The sequence below is a fragment of the Salmo salar genome, unplaced genomic scaffold (genome assembly GCF_905237065.1).
Source record: "Salmo salar unplaced genomic scaffold, Ssal_v3.1, whole genome shotgun sequence".
In the NCBI taxonomy this organism is placed as follows: domain Eukaryota; kingdom Metazoa; phylum Chordata; class Actinopteri; order Salmoniformes; family Salmonidae; genus Salmo; species Salmo salar.
Window position 1 is genome coordinate 112,501 of NW_025548960.1, and position 25,296 is coordinate 137,796.

Sequence of the window (25,296 nt, forward strand, 5' to 3'; positions counted from 1 at the left end):
CACCAATTAGATAAGCAGCTTGAACTTTGTGTCACTGAAAAAGTAGAAGAAATTACAAACACTGTTCCCATCACTTTTTAGCACAGGTAGTTGGATAAAATACAAACTTTATTTCCTTTCATCATTTGAACAGGGCAAAGGAGCACAAAGCACACACAAGCTGCATTCAGCAACAATATTCTTGTTTGTCTTATAAATACAAGGCAGATGCTAATTGAAAACACAAGGAAATTTGATCCTATTAAAAAGGCAGGAAGCTGCATTTAGTCAATTCATCATTAAATGCTTACTACAAGGCAGTGTTGCTGATGAAATAGTGCAAGAGCACACCCTCGTGGACAAAATGCTTACAGCACCTGGTATTCCCAGGCGGTCTCCCATCCAAGTACTAACCAGGCCCGACCCTGCTTAGCTTCCGAGATCAGACGAGATCGGGCGTACCCAGGCTGGTATGGCCGTAAGCGAGAAACAATCTCTTGCTACAACATATATAGTCAAAGTGAGTCTGATAAAACAGACATTTAGTCAATTCATCATTAAATGCTTAATACAAGGCAGTGTTGCTGATGAAATAGTGCAAGAGCACACCCTCGTGGACAAAATGCTTACAGCACCTGGTATTCCCAGGCGGTCTCCCATCCAAGTACTAACCAGGCCCGACCCTGCTTAGCTTCCGAGATCAGACGAGATCGGGCGTACCCAGGCTGGTATGGCCGTAAGCGAGAAACAATCTCTTGCTACAACATATATAGTCAAAGTGAGTGTGATAAACAGACATTGCATTTTCACCAATTAGATAAGCAGCTTGAACTTTGTGTCACTGAAAAAGTAGAAGAAATTACAAACACTGTTCCCATCACTTTTTAGCACAGGTAGTTGGATAAAATACAAACTTTATTTCCTTTCATCAATTGAACAGGGCAAAGGAGCACAAAGCACACACAAGCTGCATTCAGCAACAATATTCTTGTTTGTCTTATAAATACAAGGCAGATGCTAATTGAAAACACAAGGAAATTTGATCCTATTAAAAAGGCAGGAAGCTGCATTTAGTCAATTCATCATTAAATGCTTACTACAAGGCAGTGTTGCTGATGAAATAGTGCAAGAGCACACCCTCGTGGACAAAATGCTTACAGCACCTGGTATTCCCAGGCGGTCTCCCATCCAAGTACTAACCAGGCCCGACCCTGCTTAGCTTCCGAGATCAGACGAGATCGGGCGTACCTTTTTTTTATCTTTTATTATGAAAAACACATAATATTTACAATATTCAAACAATAATAATAAAAAGGATGAACAATTCATCCTTTTACAAAATCAAAAAGAAAAGAAAATAAAAAATTAAAAACACAATCATCCACTAAAACCAATTAATAATTAAAAGCAAGTTTTCCATTTTGATCAATTTCGATAAAAGTGCTCCCCCACACAAACAGTTTTTCAAAATTACATCCTCCATATTTATATATTAGTTCAATATCTTTCTCTAAAATACTTTTAAATAAAACCTCCACACTCACAATTTTCCCTTCATAATGTCCTAAATTCCTTCTTTGTCTTACAGCGTATCTAGCATGGCTAAGAACAAAATTCATCAAATTAATATTAAAAACTTTGCTTTTTCCATTTATACCAAATAGAAACAACCTCCTCCACTCAACCCCATTTACAATATCTTCTCCCCAATGTTGTTCTAAAAGCCCCTTTATAAACTCATGAAACCCTTGTAATCTACTACATTCAATAAAAAAGTGCATAAAATTTTCCACCTCCGTACCACAAATATCACATTCTCTTTTAATGTCTCTATTTATTTGATGTAAAACCACGTTCGTAAAAATCCTATTATGTTTCAATTTAAAATCATTATCTTCACATTCTATAGAATTATATTTGACATTGACATTCTTCCATATTGATTTTACATCTATATTTACAAATACCCTAGACCACACTTTTTCTGAAGCAGGAGCTTTTATCTCTCTTAAAATACATTTTTCATAAATCTTTTTAACTTTCAAACCTGATAAAACATGTTTCTCCCCATTACTTTCATAATATAAAACCGGTAAACCCTTAGCCCTCTCAACCACCTCTGTATTTATTAAAAGCACCCATTCTTCAGGAATACACCCTAAAATTCTCTTATACATATTATCTATTGTAGTTTTACTTATTTCATCTTCCACTTCACAAACATTATCATAGATCGCTTGTACAGTAAGAAACCCTGGAATGACCTCGTATAAAATATCCCCAATCTGTCTCATCCCAGCCCTCATAAAATATTTACAAAACAACATCTTATTATTATATTGTATCTTGGGATTTAAGAAAATTGGCTGATTTAAAATATTGTCTAAAATGGTACACTCATAATAAATATTTGGTAAAAACTCCCCCCAAGCTTCAAACACTTCTCTATAAAACAATGGTATATTACTTAACATTTCTTTTTCATGCACATCAATAAACCATTGTCCCCCATCCTCCCAACCTCCTGCAAATACTCCTTAAAAAATCTTTTCCATCCATAATCTAGTTCACCATATAAATATTTCCGTACCATTTTAACTCTAATTGCTTTTTTCCTTACATTTAAATCCACCAACTTCAAACCCCCCTCCTCATAACCTGCAATCAATGTTTTAAAAGAAATTTTCGCTCCTTTCCCATCCCATAAAAAATCAACTAAAATCATATTCATTTCAGATAAAACCCATTCTGGTACATCTAAAACGTTCATGACATGAATAAAAATTGACATCAGCAAGGAATTTACAACAATTACTTTCCCTTTTAATTTCAAAGCCCTCCCCCTCCACATATTTACTACCTTCCTAACTTTGTTTATAACCCCACTCCATGTCAGATCCCTAGCTTCTTGTTCCTTCACCCCTAAAAACACACCTAACACCTTAAAATAATCATTTACCACCTTAAAAGGAAAAGTCCCCTCATTATTCTTCCCAACATACATTATTACTGACTTTTCCATATTCACTTTAGCTCCTGAGGCTTTCTCATATACTTTAAAACACTCCATCACCCTTTTAACACTTCCCTCATCTCTGACTGTAATTGTGGTATCGTCTGCATATTGATGAATTAAACTAAAACCTCCTTGCGGAGTCTCTACACAATTTATAAAATGATCTTTTTAAGGTATGCCGCTAAGGGTTCTACCGATAAAACAAACAATAAAGCTGATAAAGGGCACCCCTGTCTCACTGATCTCTCAAGAATAAAAGAATCTGTTAAAACCCCATTACATTTAACCCTACTTTTAGCCTTTCTATATAATAATTTTATCCATCTTATAATACCATTTCCAAACCCATACTTTTCCAGTACCCTAAACATAAAATCATGTTCCACCCTGTCAAAAGCTTTATTAAAATCTATACTTAAAACAATTCCCCCCCATCTTGTCGCTATTCATTTTATTTATCACATCTCTAAGTGTAGTTATGGTATCTGCTATATCTCTTCCAGGCACACTATAATTTTGTGTAGGTGCTATAATATCATTTAAAACCATCTTCATCCTATTTGCCAGTATCTTAGCTAAAATCTTATAATCTGAGTTTAATAAACTAATTGGCCTATAATTTTCTAATTTCAGTTTGCTCCCCTTATTTTTATATAAAATCGATATCAGCCCTGTCACCATGGAATCTGAAACAGTATCATTGTCTTCCATATATTGATATACTTCTAATAAAATAGGTGCTAAAATACTTTCATACATTTTATAAAACTCTGCAATTAGTCCATCTACTCCAGGACTTTTATTTATTTGTAAACCCTTAATTGCATCTTTCACTTCATCCATTGTTATCTTCCTATCACACATTTGCTTATCCTCAACACCAATTTGCACATCCACACTACTTAAAATCTCTTTTACACACCCCTCATCCACCTCCCCTTTCTTAAATAAATCCTTATAAAAATTCTGTACAGTTTCTAATATTTCAACATAATCATTTACCACTTCACCCTTTACATTTTCAATCTCACTAATATATGATTTCGTCTGTTTAGTTTTCTCTAAACCAAGAAAAAACGACGTACATTTCTCCCCTTCTAAAACATATTTTGCCCTACTTCTAATAATTGCACCCTTACACTTCTCTATTTCACATTTGCTCAATTTTGCTTTTAAATCTAAAAACTTTTCAATAGTATAATCAGGATCACTATCACATTTCTTCATTTCTTCATTCAATTTTGTTCTTAAATAATTTTCTGCTCTTGTCATCCTACTCCTCTTCTTCCTTGCATATCTAATACTAAAAACTTTTATTTTTTCTTTAACATTTTCCCACCACTTGCACTTATCATTCCCTTTTTGCCTATCCTCCATTTCATCTTCTATCAAAGATTTAAGTTGTTTCCCGTATTCCTCATCACCTAGATACCCTGCATTCATACACCATATTCCCCCCCTTTCCTTTCCTTATCTAACCCCACCGAAAATGTTAACCCAGCATGATCACTAAAAGTTGTAAAAATATATTTAATATCCTTCATAAAATTCCTTAACCCTTCGTTTACTAAAACCAAATCTATCCGTGTCTGTTTCAATTCCCCTAAAACCACCTGCCTTCTAGAAAATTCTCTCTTATTCGGATTCTCCTCCCTCCATATATCAATTAAATTGTTTTCAACCATCATTTTCCTTAAAACCCCCCCTAGATACGTCACTTCTAAAAATAGCTCCCCTTGTCATATCTAGTCTATCCATTTTTACATTAAAATCCCCAACTAAAATACAGTTTCCCTTGCACCATTTCGCTAATTCTAAAAATAAATTCCTTCTCTCTGTTTCATTATTCGGCGCATAAATATTTATAATCCTAAAAACCCTACTCATATATTCAAAGTCTAAAATTAAAATCCGCCCATTATTATCATTATATATCTTCTTCACATTTTCTACTACATCCTTCCTTATTAAAATTGCAACCCCACATGAATTCCCCCTACCATTGTTTACATAAATAAAATCCCTCCATATTTTCTGTACTTCTAAAACACACATATTATCCCAGTGCGTCTCTTGAATACATAAAATATCAGAATTCTTTATGTGTACTATTCTATTAAATTTTCCTATTGTTCTCAACCCATTCGCATTTATCGACATTATTGTGACCATACTAATAAATAATAAAATTATAAAATATAATTTCATTATCCTCTACCTTTTATCCAGTTTCTTTCCTCTTCCACCCTTTCTCTCCCCCCCTCCGCTGCTTTCCTCTTCCTGTATCCTCCTCTCATTCTTTCAAACTTTTCCCCATCATCCGAGTCCGATATCTCCTCCAAGTCCATTTCATCCAGCCAACTTTTCTTCTTTACACCCTCGTCCGTTGTGCTCCCCGTGTTCATCGCCGATTCTGGAATGTTCGTTGTGCTCCCCGTGTTCTCCGCCGTTTCTGGAATGTTCATCTCCGTCTCATGTGTAGTCGTCGTTGTGCTCCCCGTGTTCTCCGCCGTTTCTGGAATGTTCATCTCCGTCTCATATATTGTCGTCGTTGTGCTCCCCGTGTTCATACCCGTCTCTGTTATTGTCATTAAACTTAAAACCCTCTCCATTTCTTCACCCCCCGAGTTACTTGTTTGTGCTGTGCTTTCCCCTAAAACCTGTGAGTCCCCCGAGCTTCCCCCCAGTCCACTCCCCCCCTCCTCCTGAAAACTCCATCTTCTTATTTCTGAATCCATGCTGCTCCCAATTTCGTTAATCTTCTGGTCTTCCTTCTTCTCCCTTCTTCCTTCCTCCGTCTCTCCACCTTCCACCACATCATCTCCTCCATCTTCTTCTCCTTCTTCCGACGATACAACTGCTTCCTCGAATAGTACTTGACTCCCCTCTTCAGTCATAACTTCTCCACAGTTGCATTCCGCCAATCTCTTTCTGCATCTACCACAAACATTCCTTTCCTTCTCTCCGACACACTCTCTCGCATAATGGCCTTGATTGCCGCACTTGAAACACTTGAATTCAGGGCAATCTTTAACTATGTGCCCAGGTTGTATGCACAATCGACAAACTCTGACCTGCTTGTCATGGATCACCCTGAAGTATTCAGCTCCCTCCAGCGTCTCAATTTTTGTGGAATATGGCAATGATGTGACTTTTTCCGTAAATTTAACTTTACAGAACCTTGTTCCGTCAACCACCTCCGTTCCAGGCCAAACTCTCCTCCTTATCTCCGAGACGGCCGTTACTCCCCAGCTACTCAGCTTGTCCAGTATAACTTTGTCTTCTATATATACCGGTAGATTCATAAAAGACACCACCAATTCATTAATATTCACATCTCTCGCCAGTATCTTGTTGTCCTTTATCCGTAAACCGTCCATTAGCCGTTCTTTACCTTTTCCGTTTCTCATCGTAATTTCATACTTCTTATCTCCTTTCATTCGGCATCCCACCACCTCTCCACACGTCTCCTTAATTGCTCGTAGTAATTCCATCGTCGTCATCTTTTCTTCTCCCACCAACTCAATTGCCACCGTGTATTCTTTTCCATATTTCATTCCTTCTTTTTCGTTTTCCTTCCGTTGCGCATTTTCGTTGTCTTTGTCCGTTCCGTTTGTCGTTGCCATGTTGTCCGTCATTGTGAATCAAAAATGAAAGCGAAAAAACCTCCCCCAGGCAGCAAAACTGCAGGGGGGGAAAACTAAACAAAACTAAAAACTATCCAAATGAAAAAACAATAAATTATATTGCAAAATCCAAAAAAAGAAACGAAAATAGCTCTCGAGCAAACACTCTCAAGCAAACACTCACAGCTCAATTACTCGCACCTGTCGTCACTTCTCCAATCAAGGATTAGCGCCCCCAGGCTGGTATGGCCGTAAGCGAGAAACAATCTCTTGCTACAACATATATAGTCAAAGTGAGTGTGATAAACAGACATTGCATTTTCACCAATTAGATAAGCAGCTTTGAACTTTGTGTCACTGAAAAAGTAGAAGAAATTACAAACACTGTTCCCATCACTTTTTAGCACAGGTAGTTGGATAAAATACAAACTTTATTTCCTTTCATCATTTGAACAGGGCAAAGGAGCACAAAGCACACACAAGCTGCATTCAGCAACAATATTCTTGTTTGTCTTATAAATACAAGGCAGATGCTAATTGAAAACACAAGGAAATTTGATCCTATTAAAAGGCAGGAAGCTGCATTTAGTCAATTCATCATTAAATGCTTACTACAAGGCAGTGTTGCTGATGAAATAGTGCAAGAGCACACCCTCGTGGACAAAATGCTTACAGCACCTGGTATTCCCAGGCGGTCTCCCATCCAAGTACTAACCAGGCCCGACCCTGCTTAGCTTCCGAGATCAGACGAGATCGTGCGTACCCAGGCTGGTATGGCCGTAAGCGAGAAACAATCTCTTGCTACAACATATATAGTCAAAGTGAGTGTGATAAACAGACATTGCATTTTCACCAATTAGATAAGCAGCTTGAACTTTGTGTCACTGAAAAAGTAGAAGAAATTACAAACACTGTTCCCATCACTTTTTAGCACAGGTAGTTGGATAAAATACAAACTTTATTTCCTTTCATCAATTGAACAGGGCAAAGGAGCACAAAGCACACACAAGCTGCATTCAGCAACAATATTCTTGTTTGTCTTATAAATACAAGGCAGATGCTAATTGAAAACACAAGGAAATTTGATCCTATTAAAAAGGCAGGAAGCTGCATTTAGTCAATTCATCATTAAATGCTTACTACAAGGCAGTGTTGCTGATGAAATAGTGCAAGAGCACACCCTCGTGGACAAAATGCTTACAGCACCTGGTATTCCCAGGCGGTCTCCCATCCAAGTACTAACCAGGCCCGACCCTGCTTAGCTTCCGAGATCAGACGAGATCGGGCGTACCCAGGCTGGTATGGCCGTAAGCGAGAAACAATCTCTTGCTACAACATATATAGTCAAAGTGAGTCTGATAAAACAGACATTTAGTCAATTCATCATTAAATGCTTAATACAAGGCAGTGTTGCTGATGAAATAGTGCAAGAGCACACCCTCGTGGACAAAATGCTTACAGCACCTGGTATTCCCAGGCGGTCTCCCATCCAAGTACTAACCAGGCCCGACCCTGCTTAGCTTCCGAGATCAGACGAGATCGGGCGTACCCAGGCTGGTATGGCCGTAAGCGAGAAACAATCTCTTGCTACAACATATATAGTCAAAGTGAGTGTGATAAACAGACATTGCATTTTCACCAATTAGATAAGCAGCTTGAACTTTGTGTCACTGAAAAAGTAGAAGAAATTACAAACACTGTTCCCATCACTTTTTAGCACAGGTAGTTGGATAAAATACAAACTTTATTTCCTTTCATCATTTGAACAGGGCCAAGGAGCACAAAGCACACACAAGCTGCATTCAGCAACAATATTCTTGTTTGTCTTATAAATACAAGGCAGATGCTAATTGAAAACACAAGGAAATTTGATCCTATTAAAAAGGCAGGAAGCTGCATTTAGTCAATTCATCATTAAATGCTTACTACAAGGCAGTGTTGCTGATGAAATAGTGCAAGAGCACACCCTCGTGGACAAAATGCTTACAGCACCTGGTATTCCCAGGCGGTCTCCCATCCAAGTACTAACCAGGCCCGACCCTGCTTAGCTTCCGAGATCAGACGAGATCGGGCGTACCCAGGCTGGTATGGCCGTAAGCGAGAAACAATCTCTTGCTACAACATATATAGTCAAAGTGAGTGTGATAAACAGACATTGCATTTTCACCAATTAGATAAGCAGCTTGAACTTTGTGTCACTGAAAAAGTAGAAGAAATTACAAACACTGTTCCCATCACTTTTTAGCACAGGTAGTTGGATAAAATACAAACTTTATTTCCTTTCATCATTTGAACAGGGCAAAGGAGCACAAAGCACACACAAGCTGCATTCAGCAACAATATTCTTGTTTGTCTTATAAATACAAGGCAGATGCTAATTGAAAACACAAGGAAATTTGATCCTATTAAAAAGGCAGGAAGCTGCATTTAGTCAATTCATCATTAAATGCTTACTACAAGGCAGTGTTGCTGATGAAATAGTGCAAGGGCACACCCTCGTGGACAAAATGCTTACAGCACCTGGTATTCCCAGGCGGTCTCCCATCCAAGTACTAACCAGGCCCGACCCTGCTTAGCTTCCGAGATCAGACGAGATCGGGCGTACCCAGGCTGGTATGGCCGTAAGCGAGAAACAATCTCTTGCTACAACATATATAGTCAAAGTGAGTCTGATAAAACAGACATTTAGTCAATTCATCATTAAATGCTTAATACAAGGCAGTGTTGCTGATGAAATAGTGCAAGAGCACACCCTCGTGGACAAAATGCTTACAGCACCTGGTATTCCCAGGCGGTCTCCCATCCAAGTACTAACCAGGCCCGACCCTGCTTAGCTTCCGAGATCAGACGAGATCGGGCGTACCCAGGCTGGTATGGCCGTAAGCGAGAAACAATCTCTTGCTACAACATATATAGTCAAAGTGAGTGTGATAAACAGACATTGCATTTTCACCAATTAGATAAGCAGCTTGAACTTTGTGTCACTGAAAAAGTAGAAGAAATTACAAACACTGTTCCCATCACTTTTTAGCACAGGTAGTTGGATAAAATACAAACTTTATTTCCTTTCATCATTTGAACAGGGCAAAGGAGCACAAAGCACACACAAGCTGCATTCAGCAACAATATTCTTGTTTGTCTTATAAATACAAGGCAGATGCTAATTGAAAACACAAGGAAATTTGATCCTATTAAAAAGGCAGGAAGCTGCATTTAGTCAATTCATCATTAAATGCTTACTACAAGGCAGTGTTGCTGATGAAATAGTGCAGGAGCACACCCTCGTGGACAAAATGCTTACAGCACCTGGTATTCCCAGGCGGTCTCCCATCCAAGTACTAACCAGGCCCGACCCTGCTTAGCTTCCGAGATCAGACGAGATCGGGCGTACCCAGGCTGGTATGGCCGTAAGCGAGAAACAATCTCTTGCTACAACATATATAGTCAAAGTGAGTCTGATAAAACAGACATTTAGTCAATTCATCATTAAATGCTTAATACAAGGCAGTGTTGCTGATGAAATAGTGCAAGAGCACACCCTCGTGGACAAAATGCTTACAGCACCTGGTATTCCCAGGCGGTCTCCCATCCAAGTACTAACCAGGCCCGACCCTGCTTAGCTTCCGAGATCAGACGAGATCGGGCGTACCCAGGCTGGTATGGCCGTAAGCGAGAAACGATCTCTTGCTACAACATATATAGTCAAAGTGAGTCTGATAAAACAGACATTTAGTCAATTCATCATTAAATGCTTACTACAAGGCAGTGTTGCTGATGAAATAGTGCAAGAGCACACCCTCGTGGACAAAATGCTTACAGCACCTGGTATTCCCAGGCGGTCTCCCATCCAAGTACTAACCAGGCCCGACCCTGCTTAGCTTCCGAGATCAGACGAGATCGGGCGTACCCAGGCTGGTATGGCCGTAAGCGAGAAACAATCTCTTGCTACAACATATATAGTCAAAGTGAGTGTGATAAACAGACATTGCATTTTCACCAATTAGATAAGCAGCTTGAACTTTGTGTCACTGAAAAAGTAGAAGAAATTACAAACACTGTTCCCATCACTTTTTAGCACAGGTAGTTGGATAAAATACAAACTTTATTTCCTTTCATCATTTGAACAGGGCAAAGGAGCACAAAGCACACACAAGCTGCATTCAGCAACAATATTCTTGTTTGTCTTATAAATACAAGGCAGATGCTAATTGAAAACACAAGGAAATTTGATCCTATTAAAAAGGCAGGAAGCTGCATTTAGTCAATTCATCATTAAATGCTTACTACAAGGCAGTGTTGCTGATGAAATAGTGCAAGAGCACACCCTCGTGGACAAAATGCTTACAGCACCTGGTATTCCCAGGCGGTCTCCCATCCAAGTACTAACCAGGCCCGACCCTGCTTAGCTTCCGAGATCAGACGAGATCGGGCGTACCCAGGCTGGTATGGCCGTAAGCTAGAAACAATCTCTTGCTACAACATATATAGTCAAAGTGAGTGTGATAAACAGACATTGCATTTTCACCAATTAGATAAGCAGCTTGAACTTTGTGTCACTGAAAAGTAGAAGAAATTACAAACACTGTTCCCATCACTTTTTAGCACAGGTAGTTGGATAAAAACAAACTTTATTTCCTTTCATCATTTGAACAGGGCAAAGGAGCACAAAGCACACACAAGCTGCATTCAGCAACAATATCTTGGTTTAAATACAAGGCAGATGCTAATTGAAAACACAAGGAAATTTGATCCTATTAAAAGGCAGGAAGCTGCATTTAGTCAATTCATCATTAAATGCTTACTACAAGGCAGTGTTGCTGATGAAATAGTGCAAGGGCACACCCTCGTGGACAAAATGCTTACAGCACCTGGTATTCCCAGGCGGTCTCCCATCCAAGTACTAACCAGGCCCGACCCTGCTTAGCTTCCGAGATCAGACGAGATCGGGCGTACCCAGGCTGGTATGGCCGTAAGCGAGAAACAATCTCTTGCTACAACATATATAGTCAAAGTGAGTGTGATAAACAGACATTGCATTTTCACCAATTAATAAGCAGCTTGAACTTTGTGTCACTGAAAAAGTAGAAGAAATTACAAACACTGTTCCCATCACTTTTTAGCACAGGTAGTTGGATAAAAACAAACTTTATTTCCTTTCATCATTTGAACAGGGCAAAGGAGCACAAAGCACACACAAGCTGCATTCAGCAACAATATTCTTGTTTGTCTTATAAATACAAGGCAGATGCTAATTGAAAACACAAGGAAATTTGATCCTATTAAAAAGGCAGGAAGCTGCATTTAGTCAATTCATCATTAAATGCTTACTACAAGGCAGTGTTGCTGATGAAATAGTGCAAGGGCACACCCTCGTGGACAAAATGCTTACAGCACCTGGTATTCCCAGGCGGTCTCCCATCCAAGTACTAACCAGGCCCGACCCTGCTTAGCTTCCGAGATCAGACGAGATCGGGCGTACCCAGGCTGGTATGGCCGTAAGCTAGAAACAATCTCTTGCTACAACATATATAGTCAAAGTGAGTGTGATAAACAGACATTGCATTTTCACCAATTAGATAAGCAGCTTGAACTTTGTGTCACTGAAAAAGTAGAAGAAATTACAAACACTGTTCCCATCACTTTTTAGCACAGGTAGTTGGATAAAATACAAACTTTATTTCCTTTCATCATTTGAACAGGGCAAAGGAGCACAAAGCACACACAAGCTGCATTCAGCAACAATATTCTTGTTTGTCTTATAAATACAAGGCAGATGCTAATTGAAAACACAAGGAAATTTGATCCTATTAAAAAGGCAGGAAGCTGCATTTAGTCAATTCATCATTAAATGCTTACTACAAGGCAGTGTTGCTGATGAAATAGTGCAAGAGCACACCCTCGTGGACAAAATGCTTACAGCACCTGGTATTCCCAGGCGGTCTCCCATCCAAGTACTAACCAGGCCCGACCCTGCTTAGCTTCCGAGATCAGACGAGATCGGGCGTACCCAGGCTGGTATGGCCGTAAGCGAGAAACAATCTCTTGCTACAACATATATAGTCAAAGTGAGTGTGATAAACAGACATTGCATTTTCACCAATTAGATAAGCAGCTTGAACTTTGTGTCACTGAAAAAGTAGAAGAAATTACAAACACTGTTCCCATCACTTTTTAGCACAGGTAGTTGGATAAAAACAAACTTTATTTCCTTTCATCATTTGAACAGGGCAAAGGAGCACAAAGCACACACAAGCTGCATTCAGCAACAATATTCTTGTTTGTCTTATAAATACAAGGCAGATGCTAATTGAAAACACAAGGAAATTTGATCCTATTAAAAAGGCAGGAAGCTGCATTTAGTCAATTCATCATTAAATGCTTACTACAAGGCAGTGTTGCTGATGAAATAGTGCAAGAGCACACCCTCGTGGACAAAATGCTTACAGCACCTGGTATTCCCAGGCGGTCTCCCATCCAAGTACTAACCAGGCCCGACCCTGCTTAGCTTCCGAGATCAGACGAGATCGGGCGTACCCAGGCTGGTATGGCCGTAAGCGAGAAACAATCTCTTGCTACAACATATATAGTCAAAGTGAGTGTGATAAACAGACATTAGCATTTTCATCAATTAGATAAGCAGCTTGAACTTTGTGTCACTGAAAAAGTAGAAGAAATTACAAACACTGTTCCCATCACTTTTTAGCACAGGTAGTTGGATAAAATACAAACTTTATTTCCTTTCATCATTTGAACAGGGCAAAGGAGCACAAAGCACACACAAGCTGCATTCAGCAACAATATTCTTGTTTGTCTTATAAATACAAGGCAGATGCTAATTGAAAACACAAGGAAATTTGATCCTATTAAAAAGGCAGGAAGCTGCATTTAGTCAATTCATCATTAAATGCTTACTACAAGGCAGTGTTGCTGATGAAATAGTGCAAGAGCACACCCTCGTGGACAAAATGCTTACAGCACCTGGTATTCCCAGGCGGTCTCCCATCCAAGTACTAACCAGGCCCGACCCTGCTTAGCTTCCGAGATCAGACGAGATCGGGCGTACCCAGGCTGGTATGGCCGTAAGCGAGAAACAATCTCTTGCTACAACATATATAGTCAAAGTGAGTGTGATAAACAGACATTGCATTTTCACCAATTAGATAAGCAGCTTGAACTTTGTGTCACTGAAAAAGTAGAAGAAATTACAAACACTGTTCCCATCACTTTTTAGCACAGGTAGTTGGATAAAATACAAACTTTATTTCCTTTCATCATTTGAACAGGGCAAAGGAGCACAAAGCACACACAAGCTGCATTCAGCAACAATATTCTTGTTTGTCTTATAAATACAAGGCAGATGCTAATTGAAAACACAAGGAAATTTGATCCTATTAAAAAGGCAGGAAGCTGCATTTAGTCAATTCATCATTAAATGCTTACTACAAGGCAGTGTTGCTGATGAAATAGTGCAGGAGCACACCCTCGTGGACAAAATGCTTACAGCACCTGGTATTCCCAGGCGGTCTCCCATCCAAGTACTAACCAGGCCCGACCCTGCTTAGCTTCCGAGATCAGACGAGATCGGGCGTACCCAGGCTGGTATGGCCGTAAGCGAGAAACAATCTCTTGCTACAACATATATAGTCAAAGTGAGTCTGATAAAACAGACATTTAGTCAATTCATCATTAAATGCTTAATACAAGGCAGTGTTGCTGATGAAATAGTGCAAGAGCACACCCTCGTGGACAAAATGCTTACAGCACCTGGTATTCCCAGGCGGTCTCCCATCCAAGTACTAACCAGGCCCGACCCTGCTTAGCTTCCGAGATCAGACGAGATCGGGCGTACCCAGGCTGGTATGGCCGTAAGCGAGAAACAATCTCTTGCTACAACATATATAGTCAAAGTGAGTGTGATAAACAGACATTGCATTTTCACCAATTAGATAAGCAGCTTGAACTTTGTGTCACTGAAAAAGTAGAAGAAATTACAAACACTGTTCCCATCACTTTTTAGCACAGGTAGTTGGATAAAATACAAACTTTATTTCCTTTCATCATTTGAACAGGGCAAAGGAGCACAAAGCACACACAAGCTGCATTCAGCAACAATATTCTTGTTTGTCTTATAAATACAAGGCAGATGCTAATTGAAAACACAAGGAAATTTGATCCTATTAAAAAGGCAGGAAGCTGCATTTAGTCAATTCATCATTAAATGCTTACTACAAGGCAGTGTTGCTGATGAAATAGTGCAGGAGCACACCCTCGTGGACAAAATGCTTACAGCACCTGGTATTCCCAGGCGGTCTCCCATCCAAGTACTAACCAGGCCCGACCCTGCTTAGCTTCCGAGATCAGACGAGATCGGGCGTACCCAGGCTGATATGGCCGTAAGCGAGAAACAATCTCTTGCTACAACATATATAGTCAAAGTGAGTCTGATAAAACAGACATTAGTCAATTATATTAAATGCTTATACAAGGCATGTTGCTGATGAAATAGTGCAAGAGCACACCTCGTGGACAAAATGCTTACAGCACCTGGTATTCCCAGGCGGTCTCCCATCCAAGTACTAACCAGGCCCGACCCTGCTTAGCTTCCGAAGCGCCAGGCTGGTATGGCCGTAAGCGAGAAACAATCTCTTGCTACAACATATATAGTCAAAGTGAGTGTGATAAACAGACATTGCATTTCCACCAATTAGATAAGCAGCTTGAACTTTGTGTCACTGAAAAAGTAGAAGAAATTACAAACACTGTTCCCATCACTTTTTAGCACAGGTAGTTGGATAAAATACAAACTTTATTTCCTTTCATCATTTGAACAGGGCAAAGGAGCACAAAGCACACACAAGCTGCATTCAGCAACAATATTCTTGTTTGTCTTATAAATACAAGGCAGATGCTAATTGAAAACACAAGGAAATTTGATCCTATTAAAAAGGCAGGAAGCTGCATTTAGTCAATTCATCATTAAATGCTTACTACAAGGCAGTGTTGCTGATGAAATAGTGCAAGAGCACACCCTCGTGGACAAAATGCTTACAGCACCTGGTATTCCCAGGCGGTCTCCCATCCAAGTACTAACCAGGCCCGACCCTGCTTAGCTTCCGAGATCAGACGAGATCGGGCGTACCCAGGCTGGTATGGCCGTAAGCGAGAAACAATCTCTTGCTACAACATATATAGTCAAAGTGAGTGTGATAAACAGACATTGCATTTTCACCAATTAGATAAGCAGCTTGAACTTTGTGTCACTGAAAAAGTAGAAGAAATTACAAACACTGTTCCCATCACTTTTTAGCACAGGTAGTTGGATAAAATACAAACTTTATTTCCTTTCATCATTTGAACAGGGCAAAGGAGCACAAAGCACACACAAGCTGCATTCAGCAACAATATTCTTGTTTGTCTTATAAATACAAGGCAGATGCTAATTGAAAACACAAGGAAATTTGATCCTATTAAAAAGGCAGGAAGCTGCATTTAGTCAATTCATCATTAAATGCTTACTACAAGGCAGTGTTGCTGATGAAATAGTGCAAGAGCACACCCTCGTGGACAAAATGCTTACAGCACCTGGTATTCCCAGGCGGTCTCCCATCCAAGTACTAACCAGGCCCGACCCTGCTTAGCTTCCGAGATCAGACGAGATCGGGCGTACCCAGGCTGGTATGGCCGTAAGCGAGAAACAATCTCTTGCTACAACATATATAGTCAAAGTGAGTCTGATAAAACAGACATTTAGTCAATTCATCATTAAATGCTTAATACAAGGCAGTGTTGCTGATGAAATAGTGCAAGAGCACACCCTCGTGGACAAAATGCTTACAGCACCTGGTATTCCCAGGCGGTCTCCCATCCAAGTACTAACCAGGCCCGACCCTGCTTAGCTTCCGAGATCAGACGAGATCGGGCGTACCCAGGCTGGTATGGCCGTAAGCGAGAAACAATCTCTTGCTACAACATATATAGTCAAAGTGAGTGTGATAAACAGACATTGCATTTTCACCAATTAGATAAGCAGCTTGAACTTTGTGTCACTGAAAAAGTAGAAGAAATTACAAACACTGTTCCCATCACTTTTTAGCACAGGTAGTTGGATAAAATACAAACTTTATTTCCTTTCATCATTTGAACAGGGCAAAGGAGCACAAAGCACACACAAGCTGCATTCAGCAACAATATTCTTGTTTGTCTTATAAATACAAGGCAGATGCTAATTGAAAACACAAGGAAATTTGATCCTATTAAAAAGGCAGGAAGCTGCATTTAGTCAATTCATCATTAAATGCTTACTACAAGGCAGTGTTGCTGATGAAATAGTGCAAGAGCACACCCTCGTGGACAAAATGCTTACAGCACCTGGTATTCCCAGGCGGTCTCCCATCCAAGTACTAACCAGGCCCGACCCTGCTTAGCTTCCGAGATCAGACGAGATCGGGCGTACCCAGGCTGGTATGGCCGTAAGCGAGAAACAATCTCTTGCTACAACATATATAGTCAAAGTGAGTGTGATAAAACAGACATTGCATTTTCACCAATTAGATAAGCAGCTTGAATTTGTGTCACTGAAAAAGTAGAAGAAATTACAAACACTGTTCCCATCACTTTTTAGCACAGGTAGTTGGATAAAATACAAACTTTATTTCCTTTCATCAATTGAACAGGGCAAAGGAGCACAAAGCACACACAAGCTGCATTCAGCAACAATATTCTTGTTTGTCTTATAAATACAAGGCAGATGCTAATTGAAAACACAAGGAAATTTGATCCTATTAAAAAGGCAGGAAGCTGCATTTAGTCAATTCATCATTAAATGCTTACTACAAGGCAGTGTTGCTGATGAAATAGTGCAAGAGCACACCCTCGTGGACAAAATGCTTACAGCACCTGGTATTCCCAGGCGGTCTCCCATCCAAGTACTAACCAGGCCCGACCCTTCTTAGCTTCCGAGATCAGACGAGATCGGGCGTACCCAGGCTGGTATGGCCGTAAGCGAGAAACAATCTCTTGCTACAACATATATAGTCAAAGTGAGTGTGATAAACAGACATTGCATTTTCACCAATTAGATAAGCAGCTTGAACTTTGTGTCACTGAAAAAGTAGAAGAAATTACAAACACTGTTCCCATCACTTTTTAGCACAGGTAGTTGGATAAAATACAAACTTTATTTCCTTTCATCATTTGAACAGGGCAAAGGAGCACAAAGCACACACAAGCTGCATTCAGCAACAATATTCTTGTTTGTCTTATAAATACAAGGCAGATGCTAATTGAAAACACAAGGAAATTTGATCCTATTAAAAAGGCAGGAAGCTGCATTTAGTCAATTCATCATTAAATGCTTACTACAAGGCAGTGTTGCTGATGAAATAGTGCAAGAGCACACCCTCGTGGACAAAATGCTTACAGCACCTGGTATTCCCAGGCGGTCTCCCATCCAAGTACTAACCAGGCCCGACCCTGCTTAGCTTCCGAGATCAGACGAGATCGGGCGTACCCAGGCTGGTATGGCCGTAAGCGAGAAACAATCTCTTGCTACAACATATATAGTCAAAGTGAGTCTGATAAAACAGACATTTAGTCAATTCATCATTAAATGCTTAATACAAGGCAGTGTTGCTGATGAAATAGTGCAAGAGCACACCCTCGTGGACAAAATGCTTACAGCACCTGGTATTCCCAGGCGGTCTCCCATCCAAGTACTAACCAGGCCCGACCCTGCTTAGCTTCCGAGATCAGACGAGATCGGGCGTACCCAGGCTGGTATGGCCGTAAGCGAGAAACAATCTCTTGCTACAACATATATAGTCAAAGTGAGTGTGATAAACAGACATTGCATTTCCACCAATTAGATAAGCAGCTTGAACTTTGTGTCACTGAAAAAGTAGAAGAAATTACAAACACTCTTCCCATCACTTTTTAGCACAGGTAGTTGGATAAAATACAAACTTTATTTCCTTTCATCATTTGAACAGGGCAAAGGAGCACAAAGCACACACAAGCTGCATTCAGCAACAATATTCTTGTTTGTCTTATAAATACAAGGCAGATGCTAATTGAAAACACAAGGAAATTTGATCCTATTAAAAAGGCAGGAAGCTGCATTTAGTCAATTCATCATTAAATGCTTACTACAAGGCAGTGTTGCTGATGAAATAGTGCAAGAGCACACCCTCGTGGACAAAATGCTTACAGCACCTGGTATTCCCAGGCGGTCTCCCATCCAAGTACTAACCAGGCCCGACCCTGCTTAGCTTCCGAGATCAGACGAGATCGGGCGTACCCAGGCTGGTATGGCCGTAAGCGAGAAACAATCTCTTGCTACAACATATATAGTCAAAGTGAGTGTGATAAACAGACATTGCATTTTCACCAATTAGATAAGCAGCTTGAACTTTGTGTCACTGAAAAAGTAGAAGAAATTACAAACACTGTTCCCATCACTTTTTAGCACAGGTAGTTGGATAAAATACAAACTTTATTTCCTTTCATCATTTGAACAGGGCAAAGGAGCACAAAGCACACACAAGCTGCATTCAGCAACAATATTCTTGTTTGTCTTATAAATACAAGGCAGATGCTAATTGAAAACACAAGGAAATTTGATCCTATTAAAAAGGCAGGAAGCTGCATTTAGTCAATTCATCATTAAATGCTTACTACAAGGCAGTGTTGCTGATGAAATAGTGCAAGGGCACACCCTCGTGGACAAAATGCTTACAGCACCTGGTATTCCCAGGCGGTCTCCCATCCAAGTACTAACCAGGCCCGACCCTGCTTAGCTTCCGAGATCAGACGAGATCGGGCGTACCCAGGCTGGTATGGCCGTAAGCGAGAAACAATCTCTTGCTACAACATATATAGTCAAAGTGAGTCTGATAAAACAGACATTTAGTCAATTCATCATTAAATGCTTAATACAAGGCAGTGTTGCTGATGAAATAGTGCAAGAGCACACCCTCGTGGACAAAATGCTTACAGCACCTGGTATTCCCAGGCGGTCTCCCATCCAAGTACTAACCAGGCCCGACCCTGCTTAGCTTCCGAGATCAGACGAGATCGGGCGTACCCAGGCTGGTATGGCCGTAAGCGAGAAACAATCTCTTGCTACAACATATATAGTCAAAGTGAGTGTGATAAACAGACATTGCATTTTCACCAATTAGATAAGCAGCTTGAACTTTGTGTCACTGAAAAAGTAGAAGAAATTACAAACACTGTTCCCATCACTTTTTAGCACAGGTAGTTGGATAAAATACAAACTTTATTTCCTTTCATCATTTGAACAGGGCAAAGGAGCACAAAGCACACACAAGCTGCATTCAGCAACAATATTCTTGTTTGTCTTATAAATACAAGGCAGATGCTAATTGAAAACACAAGGAAATTTGATCCTATTAAAAAGGCAGGAAGCTGCATTTAGTCAATTCATCATTAAATGCTTACTACAAGGCAGTGTTGCTGATGAAATAGTGCAAGAGCACACCCTCGTGGACAAAATGCTTACAGCACCTGGTATTCCCAGGCGGTCTCCCATCCAAGTACTAACCAGGCCCGACCCTGCTTAGCTTCCGAGATCAGACGAGATCGGGCGTACCCAGGCTGGTATGGCCGTAAGCGAGAAACAATCTCTTGCTACAACATATATAGTCAAAGTGAGTCTGATAAAACAGACATTTAGTCAATTCATCATTAAATGCTTAATACAAGGCAGTGTTGCTGATGAAATAGTGCAAGAGCACACCCTCGTGGACAAAATGCTTACAGCACCTGGTATTCCCAGGCGGTCTCCCATCCAAGTACTAACCAGGCCCGACCCTGCTTAGCTTCCGAGATCAGACGAGATCGGGCGTACCCAGGCTGGTATGGCCGTAAGCGAGAAACAATCTCTTGCTACAACATATATAGTCAAAGTGAGTGTGATAAACAGACATTGCATTTCCACCAATTAGATAAGCAGCTTGAACTTTGTGTCACTGAAAAAGTAGAAGAAATTACAAACACTGTTCCCATCACTTTTTAGCACAGGTAGTTGGATAAAATACAAACTTTATTTCCTTTCATCATTTGAACAGGGCAAAGGAGCACAAAGCACACACAAGCTGCATTCAGCAACAATATTCTTGTTTGTCTTATAAATACAAGGCAGATGCTAATTGAAAACACAAGGAAATTTGATCCTATTAAAAAGGCAGGAAGCTGCATTTAGTCAATTCATCATTAAATGCTTACTACAAGGCAGTGTTGCTGATGAAATAGTGCAAGAGCACACCCTCGTGGACAAAATGCTTACAGCACCTGGTATTCCCAGGCGGTCTCCCATCCAAGTACTAACCAGGCCCGACCCTGCTTAGCTTCCGAGATCAGACGAGATCGGGCGTACCCAGGCTGGTATGGCCGTAAGCGAGAAACAATCTCTTGCTACAACATATATAGTCAAAGTGAGTGTGATAAACAGACATTGCATTTTCATCAATTAGATAAGCAGCTTGAACTTTGTGTCACTGAAAAAGTAGAAGAAATTACAAACACTGTTCCCATCACTTTTTAGCACAGGTAGTTGGATAAAAACAAACTTTATTTCCTTTCATCATTTGAACAGGGCAAAGGAGCACAAAGCACACACAAGCTGCATTCAGCAACAATATTCTTGGTCTTATAAATACAAGGCAGATGCTAATTGAAAACACAAGGAATTGATCCTATTAAAAAGGCAGGAAGGCATTTAGTCAATTCATCATTAAATGCTTACTACAAGGCAGTGTTGCTGATGAAATAGTGCAAGAGCACACCCTCGTGGACAAAATGCTTACAGCACCTGGTATTCCCAGGCGGTCTCCCATCCAAGTACTAACCAGGCCCGACCCTGCTTAGCTTCCGAGATCAGACGAGATCGGGCGTACCCAGGCTGGTATGGCCGTAAGCGAGAAACAATCTCTTGCTACAACATATATAGTCAAAGTGAGTGTGATAAACAGACATTGCATTTTCACCAATTAGATAAGCAGCTTGAACTTTGTGTCACTGAAAAAGTAGAAGAAATTACAAACACTGTTCCCATCACTTTTTAGCACAGGTAGTTGGATAAAATACAAACTTTATTTCCTTTCATCATTTGAACAGGGCAAAGGAGCACAAAGCACACACAAGCTGCATTCAGCAACAATATTCTTGTTTGTCTTATAAATACAAGGCAGATGCTAATTGAAAACACAAGGAAATTTGATCCTATTAAAAAGGCAGGAAGCTGCATTTAGTCAATTCATCATTAAATGCTTACTACAAGGCAGTGTTGCTGATGAAATAGTGCAAGAGCACACCCTCGTGGACAAAATGCTTACAGCACCTGGTATTCCCAGGCGGTCTCCCATCCAAGTACTAACCAGGCCCGACCCTGCTTAGCTTCCGAGATCAGACGAGATCGGGCGTACCCAGGCTGGTATGGCCGTAAGCTAGAAACAATCTCTTGCTACAACATATATAGTCAAAGTGAGTGTGATAAACAGACATTGCATTTTCACCAATTAGATAAGCAGCTTGAACTTTGTGTCACTGAAAAAGTAGAAGAAATTACAAACACTGTTCCCATCACTTTTTAGCACAGGTAGTTGGATAAAATACAAACTTTATTTCCTTTCATCATTTGAACAGGGCAAAGGAGCACAAAGCACACACAAGCTGCATTCAGCAACAATATTCTTGTTTGTCTTATAAATACAAGGCAGATGCTAATTGAAAACACAAGGAAATTTGATCCTATTAAAAAGGCAGGAAGCTGCATTTAGTCAATTCATCATTAAATGCTTACTACAAGGCAGTGTTGCTGATGAAATAGTGCAAGGGCACACCCTCGTGGACAAAATGCTTACAGCACCTGGTATTCCCAGGCGGTCTCCCATCCAAGTACTAACCAGGCCCGACCCTGCTTAGCTTCCGAGATCAGACGAGATCGGGCGTACCCAGGCTGGTATGGCCGTAAGCGAGAAACAATCTCTTGCTACAACATATATAGTCAAAGTGAGTGTGATAAACAGACATTGCATTTTCACCAATTAGATAAGCAGCTTGAACTTTGTGTCACTGAAAAAGTAGAAGAAATTACAAACACTGTTCCCATCACTTTTTAGCACAGGTAGTTGGATAAAATACAAACTTTATTTCCTTTCATCATTTGAACAGGGCAAAGGAGCACAAAGCACACACAAGCTGCATTCAGCAACAATATTCTTGTTTGTCTTATAAATACAAGGCAGATGCTAATGAAAACACAAGGAAATTTGATCCTATTAAAAAGGCAGGAAGCTGCATTTAGTCAATTCATCATTAAATGCTTACTACAAGGCAGTGTTGCTGATGAAATAGTGCAAGAGCACACCCTCGTGGACAAAATGCTTACAGCACCTGGTATTCCCAGGCGGTCTCCCATCCAAGTACTAACCAGGCCCGACCCTGCTTAGCTTCCGAGATCAGACGAGATCGGGCGTACCCAGGCTGGTATGGCCGTAAGCTAGAAACAATCTCTTGCTACAACATATATAGTCAAAGTGAGTGTGATAAACAGACATTGCATTTTCACCAATTAGATAAGCAGCTTGAACTTTGTGTCACTGAAAAAGTAGAAGAAATTACAAACACTGTTCCCATCACTTTTTAGCACAGGTAGTTGGATAAAATACAAACTTTATTTCCTTTCATCATTTGAACAGGGCAAAGGAGCACAAAGCACACACAAGCTGCATTCAGCAACAATATTCTTGTTTGTCTTATAAATACAAGGCAGATGCTAATTGAAAACACAAGGAAATTTGATCCTATTAAAAAGGCAGGAAGCTGCATTTAGTCAATTCATCATTAAATGCTTACTACAAGGCAGTGTTGCTGATGAAATAGTGCAAGAGCACACCCTCGTGGACAAAATGCTTACAGCACCTGGTATTCCCAGGCGGTCTCCCATCCAAGTACTAACCAGGCCCGACCCTGCTTAGCTTCCGAGATCAGACGAGATCGGGCGTACCCAGGCTGGTATGGCCGTAAGCGAGAAACAATCTCTTGCTACAACATATATAGTCAAAGTGAGTGTGATAAACAGACATTGCATTTCCACCAATTAGATAAGCAGCTTGAACTTTGTGTCACTGAAAAAGTAGAAGAAATTACAAACACTGTTCCCATCACTTTTTAGCACAGGTAGTTGGATAAAATACAAACTTTATTTCCTTTCATCATTTGAACAGGGCAAAGGAGCACAAAGCACACACAAGCTGCATTCAGCAACAATATTCTTGTTTGTCTTATAAATACAAGGCAGATGCTAATTGAAAACACAAGGAAATTTGATCCTATTAAAAAGGCAGGAAGCTGCATTTAGTCAATTCATCATTAAATGCTTACTACAAGGCAGTGTTGCTGATGAAATAGTGCAAGGGCACACCCTCGTGGACAAAATGCTTACAGCACCTGGTATTCCCAGGCGGTCTCCCATCCAAGTACTAACCAGGCCCGACCCTGCTTAGCTTCCGAGATCAGACGAGATCGGGCGTACCCAGGCTGATATGGCCGTAAGCGAGAAACAATCTCTTGCTACAACATATATAGTCAAAGTGAGTCTGATAAAACAGACATTTAGTCAATTCATCATTAAATGCTTAATACAAGGCAGTGTTGCTGATGAAATAGTGCAAGAGCACACCCTCGTGGACAAAATGCTTACAGCACCTGGTATTCCCAGGCGGTCTCCCATCCAAGTACTAACCAGGCCCGACCCTGCTTAGCTTCCGAGATCAGACGAGATCGGGCGTACCCAGGCTGGTATGGCCGTAAGCGAGAAACAATCTCTTGCTACAACATATATAGTCAAAGTGAGTGTGATAAACAGACATTGCATTTTCACCAATTAGATAAGCAGCTTGAACTTTGTGTCACTGAAAAAGTAGAAGAAATTACAAACACTGTTCCCATCACTTTTTAGCACAGGTAGTTGGATAAAATACAAACTTTATTTCCTTTCATCAATTGAACAGGGCAAAGGAGCACAAAGCACACACAAGCTGCATTCAGCAACAATATTCTTGTTTGTCTTATAAATACAAGGCAGATGCTAATTGAAAACACAAGGAAATTTGATCCTATTAAAAAGGCAGGAAGCTGCATTTAGTCAATTCATCATTAAATGCTTACTACAAGGCAGTGTTGCTGATGAAATAGTGCAAGAGCACACCCTCGTGGACAAAATGCTTACAGCACCTGGTATTCCCAGGCGGTCTCCCATCCAAGTACTAACCAGGCCCGACCCTGCTTAGCTTCCGAGATCAGACGAGATCGGGCGTACCCAGGCTGGTATGGCCGTAAGCTAGAAACAATCTCTTGCTACAACATATATAGTCAAAGTGAGTGTGATAAACAGACATTGCATTTTCACCAATTAGATAAGCAGCTTGAACTTTGTGTCACTGAAAAAGTAGAAGAAATTACAAACACTGTTCCCATCACTTTTTAGCACAGGTAGTTGGATAAAATACAAACTTTATTTCCTTTCATCATTTGAACAGGGCAAAGGAGCACAAAGCACACACAAGCTGCATTCAGCAACAATATTCTTGTTTGTCTTATAAATACAAGGCAGATGCTAATTGAAAACACAAGGAAATTTGATCCTATTAAAAA

General features: G+C 40.3%; 41 non-coding genes and 1 pseudogene across 41 annotated transcripts; all 42 read right to left on the reverse strand.

The window, feature by feature from the left end:
* Nucleotides 1-344: 344 nt before the first annotated feature.
* LOC123734614 (5S ribosomal RNA) lies at nucleotides 345-463 on the reverse strand. Its single transcript, XR_006764798.1, has one exon. It is a non-coding gene; the product is annotated as a 5S ribosomal RNA (ribosomal RNA).
* Nucleotides 464-602: 139 nt separating this feature from the next.
* LOC123734615 (5S ribosomal RNA) lies at nucleotides 603-721 on the reverse strand. The gene has a single exon (XR_006764799.1). It is a non-coding gene; the product is annotated as a 5S ribosomal RNA (ribosomal RNA).
* Nucleotides 722-7,287: 6,566 nt separating this feature from the next.
* LOC123734274 (5S ribosomal RNA) lies at nucleotides 7,288-7,406 on the reverse strand. Its single transcript, XR_006764573.1, has one exon. It is a non-coding gene; the product is annotated as a 5S ribosomal RNA (ribosomal RNA).
* A 409-nt stretch (nucleotides 7,407-7,815) lies between these two features.
* Nucleotides 7,816-7,934, reverse strand: LOC123734616 (5S ribosomal RNA). The gene has a single exon (XR_006764800.1). It is a non-coding gene; the product is annotated as a 5S ribosomal RNA (ribosomal RNA).
* A 139-nt stretch (nucleotides 7,935-8,073) lies between these two features.
* Nucleotides 8,074-8,192, reverse strand: LOC123734617 (5S ribosomal RNA). Its single transcript, XR_006764801.1, has one exon. It is a non-coding gene; the product is annotated as a 5S ribosomal RNA (ribosomal RNA).
* A 409-nt stretch (nucleotides 8,193-8,601) lies between these two features.
* On the reverse strand, nucleotides 8,602-8,720 carry LOC123734618 (5S ribosomal RNA). The gene has a single exon (XR_006764802.1). It is a non-coding gene; the product is annotated as a 5S ribosomal RNA (ribosomal RNA).
* Nucleotides 8,721-9,129: 409 nt separating this feature from the next.
* LOC123734619 (5S ribosomal RNA) lies at nucleotides 9,130-9,248 on the reverse strand. The gene has a single exon (XR_006764803.1). It is a non-coding gene; the product is annotated as a 5S ribosomal RNA (ribosomal RNA).
* Nucleotides 9,249-9,387: 139 nt separating this feature from the next.
* Nucleotides 9,388-9,506, reverse strand: LOC123734620 (5S ribosomal RNA). The gene has a single exon (XR_006764804.1). It is a non-coding gene; the product is annotated as a 5S ribosomal RNA (ribosomal RNA).
* A 409-nt stretch (nucleotides 9,507-9,915) lies between these two features.
* LOC123734622 (5S ribosomal RNA) lies at nucleotides 9,916-10,034 on the reverse strand. The gene has a single exon (XR_006764806.1). It is a non-coding gene; the product is annotated as a 5S ribosomal RNA (ribosomal RNA).
* A 139-nt stretch (nucleotides 10,035-10,173) lies between these two features.
* LOC123734623 (5S ribosomal RNA) lies at nucleotides 10,174-10,292 on the reverse strand. Its single transcript, XR_006764807.1, has one exon. It is a non-coding gene; the product is annotated as a 5S ribosomal RNA (ribosomal RNA).
* Nucleotides 10,293-10,431: 139 nt separating this feature from the next.
* Nucleotides 10,432-10,550, reverse strand: LOC123734624 (5S ribosomal RNA). Its single transcript, XR_006764808.1, has one exon. It is a non-coding gene; the product is annotated as a 5S ribosomal RNA (ribosomal RNA).
* Nucleotides 10,551-10,959: 409 nt separating this feature from the next.
* LOC123734625 (5S ribosomal RNA) lies at nucleotides 10,960-11,078 on the reverse strand. Its single transcript, XR_006764809.1, has one exon. It is a non-coding gene; the product is annotated as a 5S ribosomal RNA (ribosomal RNA).
* Nucleotides 11,079-11,477: 399 nt separating this feature from the next.
* LOC123734626 (5S ribosomal RNA) lies at nucleotides 11,478-11,596 on the reverse strand. The gene has a single exon (XR_006764810.1). It is a non-coding gene; the product is annotated as a 5S ribosomal RNA (ribosomal RNA).
* A 407-nt stretch (nucleotides 11,597-12,003) lies between these two features.
* On the reverse strand, nucleotides 12,004-12,122 carry LOC123734627 (5S ribosomal RNA). The gene has a single exon (XR_006764811.1). It is a non-coding gene; the product is annotated as a 5S ribosomal RNA (ribosomal RNA).
* A 409-nt stretch (nucleotides 12,123-12,531) lies between these two features.
* LOC123734628 (5S ribosomal RNA) lies at nucleotides 12,532-12,650 on the reverse strand. Its single transcript, XR_006764812.1, has one exon. It is a non-coding gene; the product is annotated as a 5S ribosomal RNA (ribosomal RNA).
* Nucleotides 12,651-13,058: 408 nt separating this feature from the next.
* Nucleotides 13,059-13,177, reverse strand: LOC123734629 (5S ribosomal RNA). Its single transcript, XR_006764813.1, has one exon. It is a non-coding gene; the product is annotated as a 5S ribosomal RNA (ribosomal RNA).
* Nucleotides 13,178-13,587: 410 nt separating this feature from the next.
* LOC123734630 (5S ribosomal RNA) lies at nucleotides 13,588-13,706 on the reverse strand. Its single transcript, XR_006764814.1, has one exon. It is a non-coding gene; the product is annotated as a 5S ribosomal RNA (ribosomal RNA).
* Nucleotides 13,707-14,115: 409 nt separating this feature from the next.
* Nucleotides 14,116-14,234, reverse strand: LOC123734631 (5S ribosomal RNA). The gene has a single exon (XR_006764815.1). It is a non-coding gene; the product is annotated as a 5S ribosomal RNA (ribosomal RNA).
* A 139-nt stretch (nucleotides 14,235-14,373) lies between these two features.
* Nucleotides 14,374-14,492, reverse strand: LOC123734633 (5S ribosomal RNA). Its single transcript, XR_006764817.1, has one exon. It is a non-coding gene; the product is annotated as a 5S ribosomal RNA (ribosomal RNA).
* A 409-nt stretch (nucleotides 14,493-14,901) lies between these two features.
* On the reverse strand, nucleotides 14,902-15,020 carry LOC123734972 (5S ribosomal RNA). The gene has a single exon (XR_006765157.1). It is a non-coding gene; the product is annotated as a 5S ribosomal RNA (ribosomal RNA).
* A 133-nt stretch (nucleotides 15,021-15,153) lies between these two features.
* On the reverse strand, nucleotides 15,154-15,254 carry LOC123734581 (uncharacterized; annotated as a pseudogene).
* A 409-nt stretch (nucleotides 15,255-15,663) lies between these two features.
* On the reverse strand, nucleotides 15,664-15,782 carry LOC123734634 (5S ribosomal RNA). The gene has a single exon (XR_006764818.1). It is a non-coding gene; the product is annotated as a 5S ribosomal RNA (ribosomal RNA).
* A 409-nt stretch (nucleotides 15,783-16,191) lies between these two features.
* Nucleotides 16,192-16,310, reverse strand: LOC123734635 (5S ribosomal RNA). The gene has a single exon (XR_006764819.1). It is a non-coding gene; the product is annotated as a 5S ribosomal RNA (ribosomal RNA).
* A 139-nt stretch (nucleotides 16,311-16,449) lies between these two features.
* On the reverse strand, nucleotides 16,450-16,568 carry LOC123734636 (5S ribosomal RNA). The gene has a single exon (XR_006764820.1). It is a non-coding gene; the product is annotated as a 5S ribosomal RNA (ribosomal RNA).
* Nucleotides 16,569-16,977: 409 nt separating this feature from the next.
* On the reverse strand, nucleotides 16,978-17,096 carry LOC123734637 (5S ribosomal RNA). The gene has a single exon (XR_006764821.1). It is a non-coding gene; the product is annotated as a 5S ribosomal RNA (ribosomal RNA).
* Nucleotides 17,097-17,505: 409 nt separating this feature from the next.
* LOC123734282 (5S ribosomal RNA) lies at nucleotides 17,506-17,624 on the reverse strand. Its single transcript, XR_006764581.1, has one exon. It is a non-coding gene; the product is annotated as a 5S ribosomal RNA (ribosomal RNA).
* Nucleotides 17,625-18,033: 409 nt separating this feature from the next.
* LOC123734638 (5S ribosomal RNA) lies at nucleotides 18,034-18,152 on the reverse strand. Its single transcript, XR_006764822.1, has one exon. It is a non-coding gene; the product is annotated as a 5S ribosomal RNA (ribosomal RNA).
* A 139-nt stretch (nucleotides 18,153-18,291) lies between these two features.
* Nucleotides 18,292-18,410, reverse strand: LOC123734639 (5S ribosomal RNA). Its single transcript, XR_006764823.1, has one exon. It is a non-coding gene; the product is annotated as a 5S ribosomal RNA (ribosomal RNA).
* Nucleotides 18,411-18,819: 409 nt separating this feature from the next.
* On the reverse strand, nucleotides 18,820-18,938 carry LOC123734640 (5S ribosomal RNA). The gene has a single exon (XR_006764824.1). It is a non-coding gene; the product is annotated as a 5S ribosomal RNA (ribosomal RNA).
* Nucleotides 18,939-19,347: 409 nt separating this feature from the next.
* LOC123734641 (5S ribosomal RNA) lies at nucleotides 19,348-19,466 on the reverse strand. The gene has a single exon (XR_006764825.1). It is a non-coding gene; the product is annotated as a 5S ribosomal RNA (ribosomal RNA).
* Nucleotides 19,467-19,605: 139 nt separating this feature from the next.
* Nucleotides 19,606-19,724, reverse strand: LOC123734642 (5S ribosomal RNA). Its single transcript, XR_006764826.1, has one exon. It is a non-coding gene; the product is annotated as a 5S ribosomal RNA (ribosomal RNA).
* Nucleotides 19,725-20,133: 409 nt separating this feature from the next.
* Nucleotides 20,134-20,252, reverse strand: LOC123734644 (5S ribosomal RNA). The gene has a single exon (XR_006764828.1). It is a non-coding gene; the product is annotated as a 5S ribosomal RNA (ribosomal RNA).
* Nucleotides 20,253-20,391: 139 nt separating this feature from the next.
* On the reverse strand, nucleotides 20,392-20,510 carry LOC123734645 (5S ribosomal RNA). The gene has a single exon (XR_006764829.1). It is a non-coding gene; the product is annotated as a 5S ribosomal RNA (ribosomal RNA).
* Nucleotides 20,511-20,919: 409 nt separating this feature from the next.
* Nucleotides 20,920-21,038, reverse strand: LOC123734646 (5S ribosomal RNA). The gene has a single exon (XR_006764830.1). It is a non-coding gene; the product is annotated as a 5S ribosomal RNA (ribosomal RNA).
* Nucleotides 21,039-21,439: 401 nt separating this feature from the next.
* On the reverse strand, nucleotides 21,440-21,558 carry LOC123734647 (5S ribosomal RNA). Its single transcript, XR_006764831.1, has one exon. It is a non-coding gene; the product is annotated as a 5S ribosomal RNA (ribosomal RNA).
* Nucleotides 21,559-21,967: 409 nt separating this feature from the next.
* LOC123734648 (5S ribosomal RNA) lies at nucleotides 21,968-22,086 on the reverse strand. Its single transcript, XR_006764832.1, has one exon. It is a non-coding gene; the product is annotated as a 5S ribosomal RNA (ribosomal RNA).
* A 409-nt stretch (nucleotides 22,087-22,495) lies between these two features.
* Nucleotides 22,496-22,614, reverse strand: LOC123734650 (5S ribosomal RNA). Its single transcript, XR_006764834.1, has one exon. It is a non-coding gene; the product is annotated as a 5S ribosomal RNA (ribosomal RNA).
* A 408-nt stretch (nucleotides 22,615-23,022) lies between these two features.
* LOC123734651 (5S ribosomal RNA) lies at nucleotides 23,023-23,141 on the reverse strand. The gene has a single exon (XR_006764835.1). It is a non-coding gene; the product is annotated as a 5S ribosomal RNA (ribosomal RNA).
* A 409-nt stretch (nucleotides 23,142-23,550) lies between these two features.
* On the reverse strand, nucleotides 23,551-23,669 carry LOC123734652 (5S ribosomal RNA). The gene has a single exon (XR_006764836.1). It is a non-coding gene; the product is annotated as a 5S ribosomal RNA (ribosomal RNA).
* Nucleotides 23,670-24,078: 409 nt separating this feature from the next.
* LOC123734973 (5S ribosomal RNA) lies at nucleotides 24,079-24,197 on the reverse strand. The gene has a single exon (XR_006765158.1). It is a non-coding gene; the product is annotated as a 5S ribosomal RNA (ribosomal RNA).
* Nucleotides 24,198-24,336: 139 nt separating this feature from the next.
* On the reverse strand, nucleotides 24,337-24,455 carry LOC123734653 (5S ribosomal RNA). Its single transcript, XR_006764837.1, has one exon. It is a non-coding gene; the product is annotated as a 5S ribosomal RNA (ribosomal RNA).
* A 409-nt stretch (nucleotides 24,456-24,864) lies between these two features.
* Nucleotides 24,865-24,983, reverse strand: LOC123734654 (5S ribosomal RNA). Its single transcript, XR_006764838.1, has one exon. It is a non-coding gene; the product is annotated as a 5S ribosomal RNA (ribosomal RNA).
* Between the last annotated feature and the right edge of the window lie 313 nt (nucleotides 24,984-25,296).